Genomic DNA, 26,076 nt, shown 5'->3' on the forward strand with positions numbered 1-26,076 from the left:
CTCATACACAAACAGCAGTTGACCGGCGTTGCCCGGTGAAACGTTGTTGTGCTGCCTCGTGTAAGCAGAAGAGATGCGTATCCTCATGTTTCCGACTTTGATAAAGATCGGGTTGTAGCCTATCGCGATTGCGGTTTATCGTATCGCGACATTGCTGCTCACGTTGGTCGAGATCCAATGACTGTTAGCAGAATAAGGAATCGGTGGGTTCAGGAGGGTAATTCGGAACGCCGTGCTGGATCCCAACGGCCTCGTATCACTAGCAGTCCAGATGACAGATATATTATCCGCATGGCTGTAACGGATCGGGCAGCCACGTCTCGATCCCTGAGTCAACAGATGGGGACGTCTGCAAGACAACAACCATGTGCACGAACAGTTCGACGACGTTTGCAGCAGCATGGACTATCAGCTCGGAGACCATGGCTGCGGTTACCCTTGACGCTGCATCACAGGCAGGGGCGCCTGCGATGGTGTACTCAGCGACGAACCTGGGTGCACAAATGGCAAAACGTCATTTTTCGGATGAATCCAGGTTCTGTTTACAGCATCACGATGGTCGCATCCGTGTTTGGCAACATCGCGGTGAACGCACATTGGAAGCGTGTATTCATCATAGCCATAACGGCGTATCTCCCGGCGTGATGGTATGGGCTGCCATTGGTTACACGTCTCGGTCACCTCTTGTTCGCATTGACAGCACTTTGTACAGTGGACGTTAGATGATGTGTTACGACTTGTAGCTTTACCCTCTATTCGATCCCTGCGAAACTCTACATTTCAGCAGGATAATGCAGGACCGCATCTCATGTTGCAGGTACTCTACGGGCCTTTATGGATACAGAAAATGTTCGACTGCTGCCCTGGCCAGCAAATTCTCCAGATCTCTCACCAATTGAAAACGTCTGGTCAATGGTGGCCGAGCAATTGGCACGTCATAATACGCCAGTCACTACTCTTGATGAACTGTGGTATAGTGATGAAGCTGCATGGGCAGCTGAATCTGTACACGCCATCCAAGCTCTGTTTGACTCAATGCCCAGGCGTATCAAGGCCGTTATTACGGCCAGAGGTGGTTGTTCTGGGTACTGATTTCTCAGGATCTATGCACCAAAACAGCGGGAAAATGTAATCACATGCCGGCCGGGGTGGCCGAGCGGTTCTAGGTGCTACAGTCTGGAACCGCGCGACCGCTTCGGTCGTAGGTTCGAATCCTGCCTCGGGCATGGATGTGTGTGATGTCCTTAGGCTGGTTAGGTTTAAGCAGTTCTAAGTTCTAGGGGACCGATGACCTCAGAAGTTAAGTCTCATAGTGCTCAGAACCATTTGAACCATTTTTTGTAATCACATGTCAGTTCTAGTATAATATATTTGTCGAATGAATACCCGTTTATCATATGAATTTCTTCTTGGTGTAGCAACTTTAATGGCCAGTAGTTTACATTTAACCGCGTGTTCCGGGACTTGAGTCTCACCCTGTCGCATGTCTTTCTTGAACGAGATTCCAGGTCGAGGGAGCCTTTCCATTGAAATCTTCCTGCTTGTCATACACTATATAATTTATGGTGAGTCAGAACTTTACTACCAACTGCTTGTTATCGTGTTTGTTTACCTTTAGAAATCAATATATCAGCAATCTTCGTAGCATCGAGTACAAAAGTCTTTTGAAGTTTTCCAGAGATATTTTGCACCAGATGTTTATCCTAAGCTCATGCAGTTGCTGTAAATTAAGGGCCGTTGATTAGTTAGAGCGTGGCTAGCGCCCCTTACCATCCCAGATCCGCTCCATCGGCATCGGATCAGGTGACTTTGGTATCCAATTCATCAGTTTAAATTCACTATTATGCTCCTCCAATCACTGTAGCATGAATGTAGTCTTGTGGGTTGGACGTGCTATTGCCACCGGGAAGTCATACCGAACGAAGCGATGCGGGTGGTCGGCAGTAATGTTCACACATTATATAACTGTTATGGTGCTTTTAAACAACTGCCGGCCGGAGTGGCCGTGCGGTTCTGGGCGCTACGGTCTGGAGCCGAGCGACCGCTACGGTCGCGGGTTCGGATCCTGCCTCGGGCATGGATGTGTGTGCTGTCCTTAGGTTAGTTAGGTTTAATTAGTTCCAAGTTCTAGGCGACTGATGACCTCCGAAGTTAAGTCGCATAGTGCTCAGAGCAATTTGACCCATTTTTTTTAAACAACTACCACAGGTCTTATGGGTGCCCATGTGAATGTCCCCAATTATATTAGTAATTGTATTTTTATTTCCAATGGTATAATACCTTGTCTGAGTGCTTGAAACAGGCTGGGGTGATGCAGTTCGAAGCTCCTTAGTGCTATAGTGGTTCCTAGTTTACCTGGGACGGGCGGCGATAGCCATAGACAGCCAAATTATAATATGAGGGCCTTTGGCGGTCAAAGTTATGAGCTTTACGATCCTATGAGCCCTATGACATAAGGATGCTAATCTATCCTATGATGCCTATGACATAAGAATGCTAATCTTAAAAAAAAAAAAAAAATTCTGTCGTTAATGTGTTTGAAAGAAGAGGTAAAAGGGATTTTGGCTAATGTGACAGCAGCTGCAGTGTAATTTTTGTTGGATCTGTACACAATATACATCGTATGAATCAATTCTAATTTCTAAGACGCATGTAGAGGTACAAAATGTCTAACAACTAGCGCTTAGGAAATAATAATTGCGTTTGTCAATATTCTATGCTTATACCATAATAAAGTAGAATTCTACTTCATTATATATATATATATATATATATATATATATATATATATACACTCCTGGAAATTGAAATAAGAACACCGTGAATTCATTGTCCCAGGAAGGGGAAACTTTATTGACACATTCCTGGGGTCAGATACATCACATGATCACACTGACAGAACCACAGGCACATAGACACAGGCAACAGAGCATGCACAATGTCGGCACTAGTACAGTGTATATCCACCTTTCGCAGCAATGCAGGCTGCTATTCTCCCATGGAGACGATCGTAGAGATGCTGGATGTAGTCCTGTGGAACGGCTTACCATGCCATTTCCACCTGGCGCCTCAGTTGAACCACCGTTCGTGCTGGACGTGCAGACCGCGTGAGACGACGCTTCATCCAGTCCCAAACATGCTCAATGGGGGACAGATCCGGAGATCTTGCTGGCCAGGGTAGTTGACTTACACCTTCTAGAGCACGTTGGGTGGCACGGGATACATGCGGACGTGCATTGTCTTGTTGGAACAGCAAGTTCCCTTGCCGGTCTAGGAATGGTAGAACGATGGGTTCGATGACGGTTTGGATGTACCATGCACTATTCAGTGTCCCCTCGACGATCACCAGTGGTGTACGGCCAGTGTAGGAGATCGCTCCCCACACCATGATGTCGGGTGTTGGCCCTGTGTGCCTCGGTCGTATGCAGTCCTGATTGTGGCGCTCACCTGCACGGCGCCAAACACGCATACGACCATCATTGGCACCAAGGCAGAAGCGACTCTCATCGCTGAAGACGACACGTCTCCATCCGTCCCTCCATTCACGCCTGTCGCGACACCACTGGAGGCGGGCTGCACGATGTTGGGGCGTGAGCGGAAGACGGCCTAACGGTGTGCGGGACCGTAGCCCAGCTTCATGGAGACGGTTGCGAATGGTCCTCGCCGATACCCCAGGAGCAACAGTGTCCCTAATTTGCTGGGAAGTGGCGGTGTGGTCCCCTACGGCACTGCGTAGGATCCTACGGTCTTGGCGTGCATCCGTGTGTCGCTGCGGTCCGGTCCCAGGTCGACGGGCACGTGCACCTTCCGCCGACCACTGGCGACAACATCGATGTACTGTGGAGACCTCACGCCCCACGTGTTGAGCAATTCGGCGGTACGTCCACCCAGCCTCCCGCATGCCCACTATACGCCCTCGCTCAAAGTCCGTCAACTGCACATACGTTTCACGTCCACGCTGTCGCGGCATGCTACCAGTGTTAAAGACTGCGATGGAGCTCCGTATGCCACGGCAAACTGGCTGACACTGACGGTGGCGGTGCACAAATGCTGCGCAGCTAGCGCCATTCGACGGCCAACACCGCGGTTCCTGGTGTGTCCGCTGTGCCGTGCGTGTGATCATTGCTTGTACAGCCCTCTCGCAGTGTCCGGAGCAAGTATGGTGGGTCCGACACACCGGTGTCAATGTGTTCTTTTTTCCATTTCCAGGAGTATATATATATATATATATATATATATATACACTGTTTGAGAGTATTTTTCTCTTTCATATAGAACTTACACTGATCAGCCAGAACATTATGACAACCTACCTAATAGCCGGTCTGTCTACCTTTGGCACGGATAACAGCGGCGAAGAGTCGTGGCATGGAAGCAATGAGGCCTTACTAGGTTGGTCAGGGGAGTTGTCACCACATCTGGACATACTGGTCATCTAAATCCCGTAAATTCCGAAGAGGAGGCGATGAGCTCTGACGCCACTTTCAATCGCATTCCAGATGTGTTCGATCGGGTTCAGATCTGACGAGTTGGGGAGATCAGCACATCAGTTGGAACTTGCCACTGTGCTCCCTGAACCACTCCATCCCATTCCTAGCCTTGTGACATGACGCATTATCTTTTTGAAGAATGCCACTGCCGTCGGGAAGCATGGTCGTCATGAAGGGGTATATGCGGTCTGAACAAGTGTACGATTCTCCGCAATGGTGCCTTGTATGTGCTCCACGTGATCCATGGATGCCCACGTGAATTTTCCTCAGAGCATAATGAAGCCATCGCCAGCTGGTCTCCGACTCCTATCCTAGATCTCAAGGAGCTGTTCCCTTGGAAAACGACGGATTCGCGCTGAAGAAGGCATCGGAACTCATCAGACGCTGCAACGCTCTGCCACTGCTCCGACGTCCAGTGCCTATGGTCACTTGCCCATTTCAGTCGAAATTGTCGATGTCGTCGTGGTAACATTGGCACCTGCATGGGTCGTCGGCTGCGGAGGTCCATCCTTAAGAATGTTCGGTGCACTGTGTGTTAAGACACACTTGCCCTCTGCCCAGCATTAAAGTCTGATGTTAGTTCCATCACAGTTCATCGCCTGTCCTGTTCTACCAGTCGGCTCAGCCTATGACGTCAGACATCTGTAATAAGGGGTGGGAGCCCAACACCACGACGTCTGCACGAGGTTTTACCTTGGTTTCGCCATGGGTTGAAGAGACTCATCACAGCACTCCCCGACGGCCAGAGTGGCCGAGCGGTTCTAGGCGCTTCAGTCTGAAACCGCACGACCGCTACGGTCGCAGGTTCGAATCTTGCCTCGGGCATGGATGTGTGTGACGTCCTTAGGTTAGTTAGGTTTAAGTAGTACTAACTTCTATGGCACTGATGACCTCAGATATTAAGTCCCATAGTGCTCAGAGCCATTTGAATCATTTTGAACAGCACTCCCCGAACGCTCGCAAGTCGTGCAGTTTGTGAAACGTTCGTGCCGACCCTCCGGGCAATCACAGTCTGCTCTCGGTTAGACTCAGTTAGATCACACGATTTCCCCATTCTATACACAGGCACCACGCTCACTAATACTACTTGCACCGTGCGTGTGTCTGACTAGCAGCCATTTCTCGCCATGTGACACTGTTACTGGCTGAACGGGTTCATATAGGCAGTAGCTCGTTTATCAAACTGTTCGGGCTAGTCAATGTATTTTGTTGTTTATGGAGTTACAAACTAATTCAGTGGAGTTTGACTTACACTGTAACGCACATGTATGCTTTATAAACAGTTTTGTGTAAAAGAGTTTTGGGACATCTTTTCAAAATCTGTTGATTGTCTATCTCTCTATAGCTTGAAAGAAGTTTTTCTAGGGCTTTTGGTCTTAGGAAGGGTTTTAGTCGAAATCATGGAAGAAGTTCTATTTCCTTGTGATCTGGTTGCTTCCTGTCTCAATACTTTGATTATCGGGAACATGTGTTAAATATGTCTGCCATAGGAGATCACACAAATATATACTTGGTGCTGTTAGTATCTGAATGCTTTGAATGCTGACCTACCTGATTTAAGACTGACTGTAATTTTTGCTTCTCTCTTCTTTATGAGGAATACTCATTTATTATTTGTTTTGTAGATGCGTCCTCATAAAATTTTCTGACAACTTAACGTAGAAGAAATTATTCTGTAGTCCGTCATTTTCATAATATTGAAATGTCCGACCCCGGTAGCTGAGTGTCAAACCTAAGGGCCCAGGTTCGATTTCCGGCTGGGTCGTAGATTTTCTCCGCTCAGGGAATGGGTGTTGTGTAGTTCTAATCATCATCATTTCATCCCCATCAACGAGAAAGTCGCCTAAGTGGCGTCAAACCTAAGACTTGCACCCGGCAAACTGTGTACCCGATGGGAGGCCCTAGTCACACGACGACGACACATAATATTAAAATATAAACTTCTCATCACGTTTTACATTTTCATCCATTATTATCGCAATGAATTTTGTATATGTTGAGCTCTCTATTACGCATTTATCAGTGTAGATACTGATAACACCGTTCTGTGATTTTTTTCTGAAATTTAAGGAAAGTGTTTTAGCAATGCTATTACTCAAATTCCGGAATGTGCAAAAATTTTGATGGCTGTTATTTCCAGATTTTCTGTGTCATCAGCCTTGAATAGAAGAGCTGCAACATCTCTGTAAGCACTTCCACTGTCATAATTAACAATGCTTTTCATTAGATTTGTCCTTAAAATGAAGGAAAATGGGCCAGATGTGAATGGACAGGGAAGTGTAAATGCTTCGTTTCAGATTCTGTGTGCTGTCTTCTGCGTTTCGTCTTGTACGCCTCATATTTCTGCTAATGTTTTTTGGTCTACGAGGTCGAAAGTCTTTAGGATCCATAAACACTCCTACATATCAGAATGAAATATTCACTCTGCAGTGGAGTGTGCGCTGATATGAAACTTCCTGGCAGATTAAAACTGTGTGCCCCACCGAGACTCGAACTCCGGACCTTTGCTTTCGCGGGAAAGTGCTCTACCATCTGAGCTACCGAAGCACGACTCACATGCGGTACTCAGAGCTTTACTTCTGTCAGTATCTCGTCTCCTACCTTCGGAACTTTACAGAAGCTTAATCTGCCAGGAAGTTTCATATCAGTGCACACTCCGCTGCAGAGTGAAAATTTCATTCTGGAAACATCCCCCAGGCTGTGGCTAAGCCATGTCTCCGCAGTATTCTTTCTTTCAGGAGTGCTAGTTCTGCAAGGTTCGCAGGAGAACTTTTGTAAAGTTTGGAAGGTAGCTCAGATGGTAGAGCACTTGCCCGCGAAAGGCAAAGGTCCCGAGTTCGAGTGTCGGTCGGGCACACAGTTTTAATCTGCCAGGAAGTTTCACTCCTACATATTTTTTTAGAGTCTACGTTAGAGTCTACGATATTACGAAGAAGATGAATAATTGCGTATGGGATACTTTTATCTCTCTCAGCCAAATTTGCCTTTTTTTGATTGCCCCTTACTTTATCAGAAATTTAACGAGTCTGTACGTATAAGCTCTTGAAAATATTTTTGATTCGATAAGTATGATGCATAATATTGGATTTCCATTTCATTGGTTTTATCAGCGCAGTCTTCCAGAAATTTGCAAACTCTCCTATCATGGACGGTGCGTTGAATAGTTGCCTAACAGATTAGTTGTACTCGTGTGCAGGATATTTAATGTCTGTAGATAACATTCCACCAGTCCATATTACTTTGTTTTAGGCTCTATTTTATCTGCAGTGTTTCTTCTTCTGACATTAAAAGCAGAGCCATTGTTTTCTCATGGGGACTAATAAATGATTTCCATGTAATAGTTATCTAAAATCTGTTATTGCTCTTAGTACTTGACCTACTGTGGGAAAAAAGCGAATGAAGACATTTATGACATTATTGTGTGCCCTTCTTTTGTTTTTTTCTGATCATAATTCACATTTTGCTCTACTAATGTGAGCTTCACAGTATCAGATTATCAATTATGATACATGAACAAGCTTTGCATTTATTCTCAGCACAACGTATATAACCTACGTAACGTTTTTCTCTTGTTGTGTGACTGCTTGCAGTCGATTGGAATTTTTTACATTTTCTGTAATACATCTTAAATTTTTCGTTAAATTTGGTATTATTTATAATATATTATTGTTTTCTTTCTAAACGATAAAATGCCTTTTGTATGGATTTTCTGCGTTTACTGCTTTTATTGGTATAAGTCTTTGTTATTTCTCATTATATGTGAAGATAGCAAGAAAAGATATTTACATAAATTTATGATCTAGTGGAAAAGCTTATTCCAATATTTCCGAAATTTCTTTCGTCAGTTTAGGCCCACAGGCCGCTAGGATCTATTCATTTAGGTTTGTTATTACGTATTCGCCGATACATGTGAAGCTTTTATTTTGAATTATATTGGAGTCCTCGAAAGTTTTCAGTGGAAGTATAGGTGTGAGATTTTAGTTTTCAATTACATTAGAGTTCTTGAAAGTTTTCAGTGGAAGTGTATATCCATCCGTTTGGCGGTCTGTAGAGGTATAAGTTTTACAGTGAGCAGCTGCTTGAATTTCTTCTGCTTTACTACTTTAACTGTATTTTCAGTATTATTGTTTTTTGTATAAGTCAAGATTATACATACAGTTGTTGTGGATTAATATAGCAGCTCTTTAACCTTTACCACAGCTTCTGCAATAACTATTCGTTACTCTGTAACTTTCTACATTAAGTTTTAAAATTTCGTGGTCGTTAAGTCCATGTTTTGACAGAATATGTGGAGTTTCTTCATTCAGTACTATTTCTAATAGCTGAACCTTAATTTAAATCTATTGTATGTTCCGGCAGATTATTTAATGTTTTATGGTCCTGATACTTCGTTGTTTTACTTTTCGGTTTCTCCTGTCATAAGGCTGATCTAAAAATGCTTTGTTTTGGCTTGTCATAAGCCATCTTTCAAAATATGTTTTAATGTCTATTCTACACTATTTGCATTTATAGTGTATTGGCAGAATTTATTGATAGACGTTATGTGTTTATTTTCACTAATACAAGGTGAGGTGATGTTTTTCATCTGACGTGCTTTGTCATTTTTTATTAATTGTACAAACCAGTAGGATATCTTTTTCTTGCGTAGCCTGTTCATAACCAGCCCGCACAGATTGGAATGGAGCCTCCTTACACTATCGTTTTGAAAACTAAAATCCATCACGCATTTATTTCCATTGGAGCCAGCCACAGAGGGCACAAGATTCTATTAAATAACTTAATATTCATATTTACCTTTTGTTTCTCGTGGCTGTCGGGTATAGTACTTATTGTTACAGTTGTCACGTGGCTCATTGAAGAAAGTAGTGCGATTGCACTCTTTATAACACAAATTTAGTTTGGCTTAGCTTCGATGTCAGTTGTTCTTACCACAATTGTACTGTATATTTTAAGCCAAAAATTTTAATCAACTTGGTTAAACTGTTAATCATTTCACAGAATGGTGCACATGGCTTCATGATGCTTCTGCCGCATGTTGCGCTGGATGATTTGCTCTGATCATGTTGAGATATCCCAGTACCATCGCTTATGATAGCAGCAGCAGCAGCATACGACGTTTGAGTGCCTTCACCTTGATTTATTGGGACATTACCATTACAAATGCCTTTGTTGTTTTAATTACGTTATTCATTTGCGACCACATGAATTTCGGAAAAAGTATTTTTAATAGACAAACATTCTTTTCTGCTAGATAATTTGTTTTGCGGAACTAGAATCACAAGTTGGCCTGCCAAGTACATTAGAGAATAAAGAAATATGTTGACAGTTCACGGAGGGTTCTGATGAGAGAGTTTATGTTAGCCATCCACCAGAATGGTGTCGCCATACCCAATTCGCGAGTGCAACATGTCGCACGCCTTTTCATCCCTCCGTCCAGTCCTCTCCACCCAGTAATAAAATCCACCATCCACCCTTGGTAACTTTTGTATGTCAGTGACCGGAGTTTACTCTTAACCCGTGAAAATTTGTTACTCTCGAATAACGGCACTTAGATCATAAATTGCATGGACGATTTCATTGCTTTCGAATTCATCACGAAGAAGTCACAGGCTCTTAACATTACAAAAGTGTTTCATCAAACAGGGTAATCTTTTAAAATGGAAACAGTAATAAAATTTAACGAAATCTCATAATTAATGTGCATTTCTACATTTAACTGTCGCAGCTGCAGCTGCGCGCACTAACCAGACGATATGGGTTAGGTCCTTTAAACAGAGCTTGTTAGTCATCTTGAAAAACGGGTATGTTCCCAGCTACAGAACTTGAACATTTATACGAAAGGGCAACACCTGGTCGCCAAAATTATTTAAATGAAGATACCGGTTCGCCTGAATGAGTACATCTGAGTCAAGGCTCGATAAATACTCCAGAAGTGACCCAGAACTATCTCTGCTCTTAACTATATCCTCAAACACCGTACACTATTGGATCGATAGTGCAATCAAAGTGAAACATATGGAATGGATTAAAATTTCGACGTGGTTGGACCACAGTATACGCCGCCAGTCAGGTGATGCCTGTTTTGTGTGTTGTTTGTCCTGTTTAAGACGTTTAGTTTTATGAGCCGCTGTAAGCAGTGTCCTCCTGTCGTGTACCTGACTCCATTTTCCAAATGCATGCAGTTCCCTTCACAGTGCTTTCTGTTAAACTGCGTGTAAATGATTCGCAGTCCCTGACAGCATTGATTACTGTTTGGTGTAAAACAAGACACTGACATTGCGTGACACTCATTTTCGGTCGCTGACGGCAAGAATCTTTCTACAACCACTTTTTTTACGCTGTGTTACACGGCAGTGAATGGTACACAATTCCTTGAAGGAGGCGTTGGACTGTCTACGTCGATGCACCAACAAATCTGGCAATTTATTTCGCTTTCTGGACATGGGCACGTCCAACCACAGTGGCATCAGGTTGCCACTCTCTCATACCTTCTAGTCAGCCAATCTGAAATGAAGAAATGTTTGTGTGGCACTGATGGCCGAGAGTCCACCACCTGGGGAAGTTCGGCCACCGAACTGCAAGTCTTTTTAGTTGACACGACGTTGAGTGACTTGCGGTCGATTACGATGAAATGAGGACAACTTGACGCCCACACCTTGACTAGAGAAAATTTCCAAACAGGCTTGGAATCTAAACCTGGCCCACTACAAGATTGTTGGATTATCTTCGAACTCTGGCGAACAACACGTCATCTGTACTGTGGTCTGTGCTGCAACGGCAGCGTACTCTGCCGCCTATTTGCATGTCGACCTCCAGTAGATCGCAGTTCCCGTTCTTACAGGGCGTCCCGACATGCCGTCCAACTGCTCGCTGCTCAACCAGACGTCGCAGTCGGTGGCGGTGCAGTGCGTCGAGGGCTTCGACGGCGGCCAGCCGCAGAGCTTCCTGCTGGAGGTGTTGGACGCGGCCTCGGGCCACCTGCTGTTCAACATGACGCAGCCGCTGCCCACTTTCCTGGTGGACGGCCTGGCGGCGGGCCAGCTTCTGCAGCTGCGAGTCTCCGCCTTCAGCGCCAAGGGTCGCAGCGAGGCCTTCATCGTGGACGCCGCCACGCTACTGCCGGCAGAAGTGAGGGCGGGTAAGACAACCAAACTTACTCAGTCCGTACAAAAACCAGACTACCTGTAACAGCCAAAGCACATGGCAAGGAAATAGTTGCTGGGAATGAAATGAGACAGAGTTGTGGCCTTCCTCCAGTTTTATTCAGCTTACACATTGACAAAACAGTAAGGTAAACCGAGGTAAAATCCCGAAAGGGAATTTAAGGTCTGAGAAAAGAAAAAAAAAACCTTTAAGGGTTGCATATTACTCACATAAAAAAAGTTTGCATCACCTCGGTTCCGAGAGTTCCGCAACCTGTACAGAAAATTGGAACAGAGGTCAACATAAACATAATTTCCGCCATTTTTATTGCTCATGAAAACCACATATTGCGTGTTGTACCACCATACAGCGACACCTTCAGAGGTGATGGTCCTGACTGCTGTACACACCGGTACTTCTAATACCCAGTAGCACGTCCCCTTGCATTGATTCATGCCTCTATTCGTCGTGGCATACTATCCACAAGTTCGTCAAGACAATGTTGGTCCAGATAGTTCCACTCCTCAACGGCGATTCGGAGTAGATCCCTCAGAGTGGCTGGTTGGTCACGTCATCCATAAACATCCCTTTACCATCTATCCGAGGCATGCTCTATAGTGTACATGTCAGTAGAACAAGCAGGCCACTGTAGTCGAGCGATGTCGTTATCCTGAAGGAACTAATTCACAAGACGTGCACCATGGGGGCGCGAATTGTCGTCCACGAAGATGAATGCCTTGCCAAAATGTTGCCGATATGGTTGTACTATGGGTCGGAGGATGGCATTCACGTATCGTACAGCCGTTACTGCGCCTTCCGTGACCACTAGCAGCGTACGTCGGCCCCAAATAATGCCACCCCAAAACATCAGGGAACCTCCACCTTGCTGCACTCGCTGTACAGTGTGTCTAAGGTGTTCAGCCTGACCAGGTTGCCTCCAGACACATCTTCCGTCCCTTTTTGAAGGGATATGCGACGCTAATCGATGAAGAGAAAGTGATGCCAATCGTGAGTGGTCCATTCGTCATATTGTTGGGTCCATCTTTACCGCGCTGCATGGTGTCGTGGTTGAAAAGTTGGACCTAGCTATGGACGTCGTTAGTGAAGCTGCGCATCATGCAGTTTGAGTCGTAACACATCGTCCTGTGACTGCACGAAAAGCATTATTCAACATGGCATTGCTGTCAGGGTTCGTCCTAGCCGAATTGCGTAAGTAGCGGTTATCCACTGCAGTAGTAGCCATTTAGCGGCCTGATCGAAGCATGTCATCGACAGTTCCTGTCTCTCTGTATCTCCTCCTTGTCGGAACACCATAGCTTTTGTTCCATTCTTCAGAGCCCTGTCTGGCACAAAGTTACAATGCGGACGCGATCGAACCGCGGTATTAACCGCCTAGGCATAGTTGAACTACAGACAACACGAGCCGTGTGCCGACTTCCTGGTGGAATGACTGAAACTGATCGGCTGTCAGCCCCACTTTGATAGGCGCTGCTCATTCATGGTTGTTTGGATCTTTGCACAGGTGTAGTGACATATGTGAACAGTCAAACGGACTGTCGTGATACAATATCCGAAGTCAACGTCTATCTTCAGGAGTTCTGCGGACCGGGATGGTGCAATACTTTTTGTAATGTGTGTATATTACATGTTAGGTGCAGCAAAGGAACTGGAAGATCAGACTAAACGGAATGGCTTGTTCACCAAAAGAGACTGTAAGGTGAACAAGAACAAATATAAAACAAGAGTAGGTCCACAGCTGTGCGTAACAGGGTCCCAGGTACGATTCCCGGCGGGTTCGGGATTTTCTCTGCCCAGTGTCTGGGTGTTTGTGTTGTCCTCAGCATTTCATAATCGTCATCGTCATCATTTGTGACGGTGACTCGATTAGACTGTGTAAAAAACTGGACTACGGAAAAATTTGGACTTTGTACAGTCATTGATGACTGCCGAGGTGAGCCCCCCACAAACCAAACATCTAAACAAGGGTAATTCAGTGAGTCAAATTAAATGCTGAGGAAATTAGATTGGGAAATGAGGCACTAATAGTTTTGAAATTCGAGCAGTAAACAACTGATCATGGCTTAAGTAAAGAGGAAACAAAATGTTGGATGGATTTCAAATAGTAGGGTGCTAATCACCTTGGTCATCAACACCCTTTGACAGGTTCGTGGTACTGATGAATGAAGAGTACTTTCGTTAAAACGAAAAGCATGTGTCATATAGCGATAGCTACAGCAATAGAAAATATCACGTACATGTTCCAGTAGTTCCACTCACACCGTTCTAAGATTTTAAAAGAATTACATAATAAAACAGTTGGTTGATCACTGAACTAAAAGGGTGAACCAGCCACCAAAAAATATAAATAAATGCATGAAATATAGCATTACAACCTCCATCCTATTGAACTGGGTAGCATTCCTGACGCAACATTAAATTTCAACAGTTGTCTTCCACTGTTTCGTCATTGAATGAAATGGTGGAAAAGTCCCTCGGTACACCAAAGGCTTGCCGGTACTAGCGTATAACGCACAGTTCCTTAAAACTTGTGGCGCTGTGAGTGTGACACCACAGGCACTACATTCCGAAGGGTCTTCTAGTCACTAGAAATGATCAATAGACTTTAGGCAGTCACCGACACGAAGGCGAGTGAGCAAATAATCGGTTTGACTCACCATAGCTTGTTGTAAGTAGTTTCCAGCCACTGTCTTTCCCTACTCAGCCAACGCTCACTTCAACACCCACCACACGACAGCCTGTAGGGTGATACAAAATCCACACGAGCAGCACGAACATTTTCTAAAAAAAAACCAATTTTTTGACATTAAATGTCAATGTAAGTGTTGGGAAAGGTTTTCTGAAGTAATTTCTCTGGGTTGTAGCCTTGTAGGGAAGTGAAGCATGGAGCATTAACAGTTCAGACCAGAAGAGAACAGCAGCTTTTGAAATGTGATGCTACAGAAGAGTGCTGAAGTTTAGATGTTCAAATCGCATAACTGATGAAGATGTTTAAATGTAATTAGCTAAATACTGTATCTGTTGTGCAACTTGACTAAAAGAAGTGATCACTCGATAGCACATGTCCTGAAGAACTAATCAATCGTTACTTTGCTAATGGAGGCAACTGCTGAGGGCAAATACTGTCGAGCGAGACCAGGAAGTGGTTGCAGTAAGCAGGTTTCGACAGATGTAGGTTGTACTACTGTTCAGATATGAAGAGGCTTGTACGCCATTTAGTAGTCAGGAGAGTTGCATCAAACCAGGCTTCGGACTGATAACCTCAACACCAACTACGCACGTACATAAATATTAAAAGCTTTTACTTAGTATACAACAATCTCAGTTAACCATCGATAAGGATTGTTCTTCAGAACTGATGGAGTCTCGCTTTGTTGTTCAAGAAAATAATGCTCAATGTATTTTATAACAAAACTATGAGGACCCTATAGTCAACACAAAACAGAAGAAAAGTAGCTGCAGTTGACGTTGCAAATATTTTCCCATTAATACTTCTCCAGCCGAGACGCACAACTAGTTTATTCTTGCTCAAAGCTTTTCTAGCTCTTTGAAAATAATTTTCATTTATCACAGAGGTCAGTAAAAGATACGTGTTGCGGTATATGTTACACTACATCTTACTTGGAATCGAGAAATTGAATCGACATAAACAGAAAAATTGTCGGTATCTGGTTTTCAAATTACCCAAAAACGATTGCACGACGAGAAAGTCAGATTCGTAGATGAATTCTGGCCACAAAATATTGTGGCCCTCATGCATTATACGTGTATCATATGGTCATTGTCTTGGGGATGAAGATATCAAACTGTCAACTGATTTTTGCGCTGTATGTCAATATGAAGAAATGGCAAAAGCCAAGTAAACTATATTGTACTCTACAACAGTAATAACAATAATCATTATTATTATTCTCACTATTATTATTATCCAAAACATTAAATACCTAGCTCATGGGCCATTTCCCAGCAGCTATGGATATAGTTTTTGTGTTGGTCGCAGTAAACAGTTTGATTTCATGAACTTCATATGAATTACTGATTTTGGCCGAAGTACACTGAGGTGACAAGAATCATGGGATAGCCACATGCACACATACAGATGGCGGTAATATTGCGTACACAAGATATAAAAAGGGCGGTGCGCTAGGGGATTAGTTATATACTCTCAGATCATTCTTGTGAAAAGGTTTCCTATGTGATTATGGCCGCACGACTGAATTAACAGACTATGAATGCGGAATGGTAGTTGGAGCTATACGTATGAGACATTCTACTTCGGATATCGTTAGGGAATTCAATTTTCCGAGATACATAGGCAACAGTATGCCTAGAATACCGGATTTCAGACATTACCTCTCCCTGCGGACAACGCACAGGCCGACAGCCTTCACTTAACGACCGAGAGCTGCGGCGTTTGATATAACGGCATAAATAAATGGCGGACGCGACAAACTTATCTGTTTTGGCAGTGCGGCGAAATATGGTGTTAATGGGTTATGGCAGCAGACGACCGACGCTATGGGGTCGTGCTCATGTCAGCTGCACCCAAGACGACTGGAAAACTGTGGCCCGGTTAGACGAGTGCAGATTTGAATTGGTAAGAGCTGATGATGGGTTCCGAGTGTGTTGCAGACCACACAGAACCATGGACCCAAGTTGTCAACGAGGCACTGTGCACGCTGGTGGTGACTCTGTAATAGTGTGGGTTGTGTTCACTTGGAACAGGCTGGGTTTTGGTTATGTTCGGCTACTTGGAGACCATTTGCAGCCGTTCATGGACTTCATCTTCCCAAACAAGGATGGAACATTTATGGATGACAGTGCATCATGTCACTGGGCCACAACAGTTCGCGATTTGTTTGAAGAGCGTTCTGGACAATTCGAACAAAAGATTTCGTCACTCAGACCGCTCAACATGAATCACATCGAACATTCATGGTACAAAATCGAGAGGTCACTTTGTGCAACAATTCAGCACCGTTAACATCTTCACAATTATGGACGGCTATAGATGCAGCATGGTTCAATATATCTGCAGGAAGCTTGCAACGATCTGTTGACTAAATGCCACATTGAGTTGCTACACTATGCTAGGCAAAATGAGGTCCGCCTCAATATTAGGAGGTATTTCGTGACGTTTGTCACCGCCCTGTAAAAATGATACAGACTGTAGACTGGCAATGGCGGGAAAACTGTTTGTGAAGAAAAGAAATTTGTTAACATGAAATACAGATTTAAATGTTACATATTCTTTTCTCATGGAATTTGTATGGAGTATAGCCACGTATGGAAGTGAAACATGGACGATAAACAGCTTAGACAAGAGGAGAAGAGCAGCTTTTGAAATGTGGTGCTACAGAAGAATGCTAAAGATTAGTTAATTAAATCACGTGACTAATAAGAAGGTACTGAATAGAACGGAGGACACATTGTAAGTCATTGAAGGGGTCACCAGTTTAGTAATGGAGGGAAATATGGGGGGTAAAAATCTTAGAGCTAGACAAAGAGATGAATGCAGGAAGTAAATTGAGAAGGATGTAGGTTGCAGTAGTTATTCAGAGATAAAGGGACTGGAAATGATAGAGTAGCATGGAGAGCTACATGAACCAGTCTTTGAACTGAAGAAGACAACAAAACAAGCCTCATATGACAAATTTATCGCTGAAATTTAATTAACTTCGTTAGTAGATGTCTCGCTTAAGAAAAATAACTACATTGGGTAAGGGTCAGTTTTCATTTAAACGTTTTGGTGTCTTTCGTAGTTGTTGGTGAATGAGATTACATGTTGAGAACAGAACAGAGCGTATGCCTGTACTTCAACTTGTTGCTGTTCTTAACTTCTGGTTTCCAGTCATCTTACGTAGTTTGATCTGTTCGGTTTGATAAATTTCGTTATTACTCTAACTTGAAGCAGTTTCAAATTCTTCACCTTCATGAAGGTGTCGAAGGGGTCTGCAGCAGTATCATTCAAATACAAAGGGGAAAACATTTCCCTAACAGCTGCTATTACTCGCTCACACGATACATCGTAATTTTTCTTTGGAATATATAGGTCCTTTATTAAATATACATTACCATTTTAATGTGACAGAAGAAAACGTTATACTTTCTTAGAACAATACTGGCGACTAATTTACGGAATTCCTATAAAAATGTACGTGTTTTATTAACATGTGATTGATCCATCATTGTTATCACATCATAGATTAAGGTATTTTCCTCAGATAACAAACAACCATTGCCCTATAAACATTCTTTTTCTTTTATTTACTTGGAAACTTACGGTATATACTTGATATTGGAATTAAACATTTGAAGTCAGTTAAATAATAGCAGAGAAAGTAACGAAGGAATCAATTTAAAGCACTTATTGTCCATGTGCCCAAAGTTACTCCTCCTTTTCTACAACTGTTTTCCACTGGAGAACGATATTTGCCAATTGCAATTCGATTTTTATCCCATGTTCATTTCATATTTTCAAATTACGGCGTGTATCTGGTATGCAAAGACATCTGTCCTATGGTTCAAATCATAGGCAGAAGATTTTATTCTCAGTATTTTGTATAATACCTATCAGTAACACTTATTTGAATCTAAGTTTACTTAGTGTGTGTTCATGAATCATGTAAAATACAATCCGGTACCAGGTACAACGTATAAAACTGCCCATTGCCTTACAGAATACTTGCATGTGATAATCAGCTACGTGGCTCACATCTGGCTATATCGGCACTACTAAAGTTTTTAGGTCATTTCAAAGTGAAAGAATGAACTCTCCATCCCCCCCCCCCTCTCTCTCTCTCTCTCTCTCTCTCTCTCACACACACACACACACACACACACACACACACACACCTACTCACAAACACACACACTCACACACACACACACACACACACACACACATACACACACACACACACACACACACACATAAAGGCGCGCGCGCACGCGCGTGCATGCACGCACATTATTCTATTCAAGAATTCTTGAAGTAACAATTGTTGCTCTTAAGAAATAAATAAACTTAATTTTTAAAACTATTTTCCCCTGTGGCTGAGTAGTTGCTTGAATATTATTCATTCTGTATCATATCATTGTTATGGTACAAATAATAACTGCCATTTCAACTCATTTTGTCATACTGGTGAAGACCACAACTGATTTTTAGTCTTGACTGCTTCTTAAGATAATTCATCATTTGATGTTTATTGCATAGTGAACCGAATTTTTGTATGGCTTCTTGCTTATCTGATGTATCCAAAAAGCTTAAGAATGATACTTCGCATTACAAGTAAAGTTACTGGATCATTTAAGAAGTTACACAATATATGATTCTCCAATACATGTTGTTACCATTACAGGCACAGAAAATGAATTTTCTCTTTTAGACTCTGTATTTCTCGTTTATACTATGGTGTTACAATATTTTGTAACTACCATGAATAACATTTTTGTATAAACTGAAGGAACTCAAGTACATGGCTTCCCATTGCACATTAGTAATTTTCACCATTAATGTTATAAAATTTAAGAGCCTCATTGGTGCAAGTTGAACTGATTAATTATTCAAACATTTCATTAATATATTACATAACGATTTTACCTTTATGCACCAACACACAATAGCATGAATGAATTAATACACTTCAACCATGTATTGATGGTTTGAAGATGCCACTTATTGCGTGAAACTAGTCGTGATTCATGACACTTAACTCGTTCAGAGCTGATATTTCATATGAAGATAATAAGATAATGTATCTGTCCTCAAATTTAATTTATTTATTAGAAATTGTCATACATAATTACTTAGAAATATCCCTAAATATTTCTAGAGAAATACATTTAATGAGTATGTATTAATATTATGTCTGTTCACAACTGCCTTTCAGTAGAGGAATTTGTTAATGTTTTACCCCAATTGTTGCTTGTAATAAAACCAGTAATTTATTGCTGTCTTAAATTGAACCTAATCTCAGAGTGACTTAATTATTATGAAACTATATCATGAATATCTTCTTTTTCAGTCTTCTGACTGGCTTCATATGTCATATGGCCCATCACGAATTCCTCTCCTTTGCCAGCCATTACATCCCATAGTATCACCTGCGACCTATGTCCTCTGTTATTTGCTGGATATATTCTAAACTCTGTCTTGCTCTACAGTTTTTACCCTCTCCAGCTAACTCTAATACCATGTAAGCTAGTCCCTGGTATCTTAATAGATGTCCTAACATTCTGTCCCTTCTTCTTATCAGTGTTTTCCATATAATCCTTTCCTTACTGATCCTGCAGAGAACCTTCTCATTCCTCATCTTATTCAAAAATCAGAAATAATGATTCCACACTAAATGAAATGAACGTATGGCATTGTTGGCCAGGAGGCCCCATGCGGAGAAGTTTGGCCGCCGAGTGCAAGTCTTATTTCAGTCGACGCCACATTCTACGACTTGTATGCCGGTGATGAGGATAAACTGCAAAAACAAATCAGTTCATTGAGAACACCATCTCATGTTTTCTTAGTGTAGTTGCTTCCAAACAGGTGCAGCAAGTTTCATCAGAAAATCTGTAAGGTTTTGAGGAAGACAACCTGCAGTCTCACAGCAGAATTTTATATTTAACATCTAATAAATCAGGCAAATGGTATAAAAAATTTAATTTTGATGAGGATGAATACAGATGAGATCCCTGTACAAATTTAGTGGAGCTCTAGATGAGAACTACCTGTAAGAATTTCAATAGCTGGTATAATTGTATTTACTACACAGAAACTCCTTCTAAGATATAATCCTAAGTATGTAGAATTTGCAACAGATTATTCACATTTGCAGTTGGGCTGGAAATACATAAAGTTTCGACGATATTTCGGATATCCCAATGGCCATCAAAAGAAGAATTCATATGTTCATCTAATATACTTGAAACATAAATCTAATACTCTCATGGCACCAATATACATATCTAAAAGCGATGGAATTATTACAAAAGTAAAAAACATATAGGGCTTCCTATTACATCCAACAAATAAAAATGTGAATTTAGGAACTTGTAGAAACTACCATATACACTAGCAGATCACATCTAGCTTTTCCACAATGTGAAATGCATAGATACAAAGTCGCTCGCATCTCACATTATAGGATCACAAATTCCATGCAGATAAAGTGTGAAGTAGTCTTAGCTGGGGTCATTAGTAAACACAGATGCCATTCATTTAGAATCACATAATTAAATCCTATGTTAGCAAAATCGAGCATAAGGTTTTATATTGCATATAGCCAAGACAGTCTCTCATGCATTAAGAAAATAACATCAGAATCATAATTACCACTATTCCAGTGCCTGTTCTTTCTTTCTTCATAGACTATTTTTCTGCTAGTTGCAATATTACCAGAAGAGTCACAGTGACTGTGTTTACCTAAGTCAGTAGGCTAAGAAATTAATTATTTTCTGGACTTCTTATGATCATAATTATCACAACTACTCACTGGGCATTTTTGGTGCAGTCCCATTATGTGACTGAAAAAGCTATTCAGTCCAGTGTCAACCTAGTACTTCCAACTGTCTGCTTCTTAAGCGTAGAGCATTTTAAAGGCTATTCGATTTTCTGGGCCAACATAATGTAAATAATAATAATAATACAAAAGTAGTAGTCTATCCTTTAATTTAGTGAAGCACAGTACTTATAAATTAATTTATCTTCAGAGCAGTAATTAACTGGATAACAAACATCCCAGTGTTCGGAGTTCACTAAAAAGAATGAATAATTTATTTGGGTGCCAGCTACCGGAATATGGATACAGTATGGTAGAATTATTTTATTTTCTTTTAAATTTCTGTTTCGAATTACAAATAGCTAATACCAAGTTCCAGTGACAAAATACAAATACAAAACAATGAATATTTCATTCACTGTAATTAAAGCAATAATTTACCCACTATCTTAATATAAGCCTTATTCCTTTATCCTGTGTTTCAGTTGTAGTTCAGGGACAAATAGAACATTACCAGCCATGCTAGCGAAGACATGCTTTAGAGAATTTACCTTTAAGGTTAATGAGTACCCACGGCACAGTAACCCCGTGATGAGAGAATTCTTAGCGCTGTGTCCCAAGGCGAACGGCGACGGTTGTTGCATGTCCCTGGTTATGGCACAAAGTGGGATCCTGCCCCTGGTGCTAGCACGAAACTGCTACAGTTGTTATCATCATTTGTCAGCGTGAGCAAAATCATCTGCAAGTTGCCGTAGATGTTTAGGTGTCTCATGTCAGGCTTAGCGACGAAGTCTCCATCACTAGGTGACTGTGTCCCCTGGCATTCTGTAAAATTTACTGCCGGTATTATTATCCATCTTACTCTTCATCTTAGAGTCCTTGCATCACCGACTGAGCTGTGCAACAGTAACTTCTTTAGCTCACACATAAAACTCTCTTTTCTCAACGCTTACACACAAGCATTGTCTTTAGTTGTAATTAATTCATCTGATATCTGCAAACTTTGTATTCTGCTGAAAGACCCAACTTGTCTCCGGTAGTTTTCAGACAGTAAGACAGCCTTACCACTACTCCTTACTCATTTACAAAGGAAATAATAACTGTCATAGCAATAATGATAATAATAATCCGGAGTAATAATACGAATGTACAGCAACATACATTATTACATACTCTATATCAAAAGAGAGTAAAAACCTGAAGGAAATTAAACGTCTGAAAAAGGACGTTATTCTGTTTCGCTATTACTATATGGTGCCCTTCCTAAAATATCCAAGAATATCCCCGTAAAAAAAAGTTAACCTACACCTTAACATATAAAGTAAACTGTCCAACAAAGTTAAAGGGTCGCTTTCTTTAAAACCCCGTTATTTTCTCTCCCAACGCAGAAGTATGAAACTTAGTGCGAAAGCACCTACAACCTTCCTCAGTAATATTGCAAAAGCATGGCATTGTGCGACGCCAACCCCGGGTTCGGCACCGGTGCAAGCAAAGAGGTGTTATCACGTGAAAAAAGATGGGCCGGAGCACAGAAGTTCACGTGAGATGTAACGCTTTCAACACCCCACAGATTTCGAATGCTGCCACATGTACTAGTGTCGAGAGTGCTGATGGCGTGCCGCCAGTTAGGAATTGGTGGATGGATGTCTCTACAAAAAGACAGTTTCGAAGTGCCCAACAAAGACGCGCGGGTATCACCGGCGGTGTTGCAAACTAACGGAAAGAGGGGGTGGAGGGAGTCGTAGAGGGCCCCTTTGTAGTTTTATTCACACTTGTTGCACCCCTTTGTGCACCTTTGTGTACACGCCACAGTAGGGTGCGAAGGAGGAGGAGTGAAAAAGAATCAACATCCTTTTGTGCTTGGGATCACGTCCAGATTTCGTCTAATAGTTGTGAACGCTCGCTACTGTTTCCACCATGTATACGGGAGCAAAAAATTCACTCACACTACACTCCAAAGAAGTGAGAGATAATATTCTATGTGGTTGCAGTCCTGTTATATACTCAGTGAAACGTTGAACCGTTTTGGAGTGTCAGAGTTCTCAAGGACGTCGTCCCGTTACATGTCGTAGTGAAAAATGTCATTTTCGACCGCGAAACATATGAAAATTTGCGCCATTTATGACACTTAATGTGGCCTCTTTGTGTCAATTCTGAGCAACAGTGTGTCCAAAAGATCATCGGCCACCTATAAGAAAACTGCATGATTTCATCGCAGGGCATCGCGTTTTTGACCTCTGTCGTACAGGCATTAAAGGAAAGGATGAGGTATGGGTAAGGACATTGTTGTGAAATTCGCTGCCAATCTTACGCCATTAACCAACTTTGCATCGTACATGAACTTCTGAGCTCTGGCCAGTTTTTATATATATATATATATATATATATATATACTCCTGGAAATGGAAATAAGAACACCGTGAATTCATTGTCCCAGGAAGGGGAAACTTTATTGACACATTCCTGGGGTCAGATACATCACATGATCACACTGACAGAACCACAGGCACATAGACACAGGCAACAGAGCATGCACAATGTCGGCACTAGTACAGTGTATATCCACCTTTCGCAGCAATGCAGGCTGCTATTCTCCCATAGAGACGATCGTAGAGATGCTGGATGTAGTCCTGTGGAACGGCTTGCCATGCCATTGCCACCTGGCGCCTCAGTTGGACCAGCGTTCGTGCTGGACGTGCAGACCGCGTGAGACGACGCTTCATCCAGTCCCAAACATGCTCAATGGGGGACAGATCCGGAGATCTTGCTGGCCAGGGTACTTGACTTACACCTTCTAGAGCACGTTGGGTGGCACGGGATACATGCGGACGTGCATTGTCCTGTTGGAACAGCAAGTTCCCTTGCCGGTCTAGGAATGGTAGAACGATGGGTTCGATGACGGTTTAGATGTACCGTGCACTATTCAGTGTCCCCTCGACGATCACCAGTGGTGTACGGCCAGTGTAGGAGATCGCTCCCCACACCATGATGCCGGGTGTTGGCCCTGTGTGCCTCGGTCGTATGCAGTCCTGATTGTGGCGCTCACCTGCACGGCTCCAACCACGCATACGACCATCATTGGCACCAAGGCAGAAGCGACTCTCATCGCTGAAGACGACACGTCTCCATTCGTCTCTCCATTCACGCCTGTCGCGACACCACTGGAGGCGGGCTGCACGATGTTGGGGCGTGAGCGGAAGACGGCCTAACGGTTTGCGGGACCGTAGCCCAGCTTCATGGAGACGGTTGCGAATGGTCCTCGCCGATACCCCAGGAGCAACAGTGTCCCTAATTTGCTGGGAAGTGGCGGTGCGGTCCCCTACGGCACTGCGTAGGATCCTACGGTCTTGGCGTGCATCCGTGCGCCGCTGCGGTCCGGTCCCAGGTCGACGGGCACGTGCACCTTCCGCCGACCACTGGCGACAACATCGATGTACTGTGGAGACCTCACGCCCCACGTGTTGAGCAATTCGGCGGTACGTCCACCCGGCCTCCCGCATGCCCACTATACGCCCTCGCTCAAAGTCCGTCAACTGCACATACGGTTCACGTCCACGCTGTCGCGGCAGGCTACCAGTGTTAAAGACTGCGATGGAGCTCCGTATGCCACGGCAAACTGTCTGACACTGACGGCGGCGGTGCACAAATGCTGCGCAGCTAGCGCCATTCGACGCCAACACCGCGGTTCCTGGTGTGTCCGCTGTGCCGTGCGTGTGATCATCGCTTGTACAGCCCTCTCGCAGTGTCCGGAGCAAGTATGGTGGGTCTGACACACCGGTGTCAATGTGTTCTTTTTTCCATTTCCAGGAGTATATATATATATATATATATATATATATATATATATATATATATATATATATATATATGTTTGAAGCGCACCAAGAACGAGGGTGCCTTCGCAGATACTCACGCATTTGCACCCTTACTGAGGTAGGTTATAGCGCCTTCGAGGCAAATTCAGAACTTCTGCGCCAGCCTTCACAACCCGCCGCACTCTCAGTGACGCTATGTGGTGCAATAGCATTCAAAATACACAACTAGGGGCGCCTAGCGGCGTAAGTTTCAACTACTGATTGGTTGTTTACAGTATTCGGATTCTCGTAAATTTTAGATAGCGCCTGGTATACTTCACTCTCAAATTTGCGGTACTGATGTTCTGCAAGGGGTTAAGTCTGCTATTTTTTGTGTATACAAAGTAAGATCATCGAACAAAAGATTAGTCACTGCTAGAAAAATCATTACAAACCATCGAACAAAAGATTAGTCACTGCTAGAAAAATCATTACAAACATCATTTAATACCTTGTAATTCCACAACTGAACTTGATAGCAGCTTGGATTCGATTAGGAAGTGGGTGCACACGGTTTTGCAAGTACATCGCATCCATGTTAAGCCACTAGCTACACGTTTTGCAAGTACATCGCATCCATGTTAAGCCACTAGCTGAGAATTTGATCGCGTAATCACATCAAATTTCGGGGATGCTTATGTCGGCGTTTTACCCACTGTTCCCACATGATTCTCAGACTCCCTATTTTGTCTAAGTCAAGTGACTTTGTAGGCTAATCGAGATGTAGTAGGGGGTGTTCAGGAAACCAATCACATATTCTTCCAGCCAGCTAAAATTTGCTGTTGTCATTTGCAAATCATAGGGATCAATAGCTTAATACCAGACTGATGTTGACTCCAACTGGCTTGAACCTGACACACCACACATTAAGGATGAAATTCTTCATTTGGCCATCGGTGCACTCGACGACGTGCTTCATTTGAATATCAGCAGAAACATGATTGATCAGACTGCATTTCGTTCTATCACGTTCCACCACTCAGCTACTGTACACCTAAGATGATTTATAGACAAGTGAAGACGCATTTTTGTGTGCCTATGTGTTCATTGCCTGCACGTCATAAAGTTCCCTCT

Source organism: Schistocerca americana, chromosome 4 (genome assembly GCF_021461395.2).
Source record: "Schistocerca americana isolate TAMUIC-IGC-003095 chromosome 4, iqSchAmer2.1, whole genome shotgun sequence".
Lineage (NCBI taxonomy): Eukaryota > Metazoa > Arthropoda > Insecta > Orthoptera > Acrididae > Schistocerca > Schistocerca americana.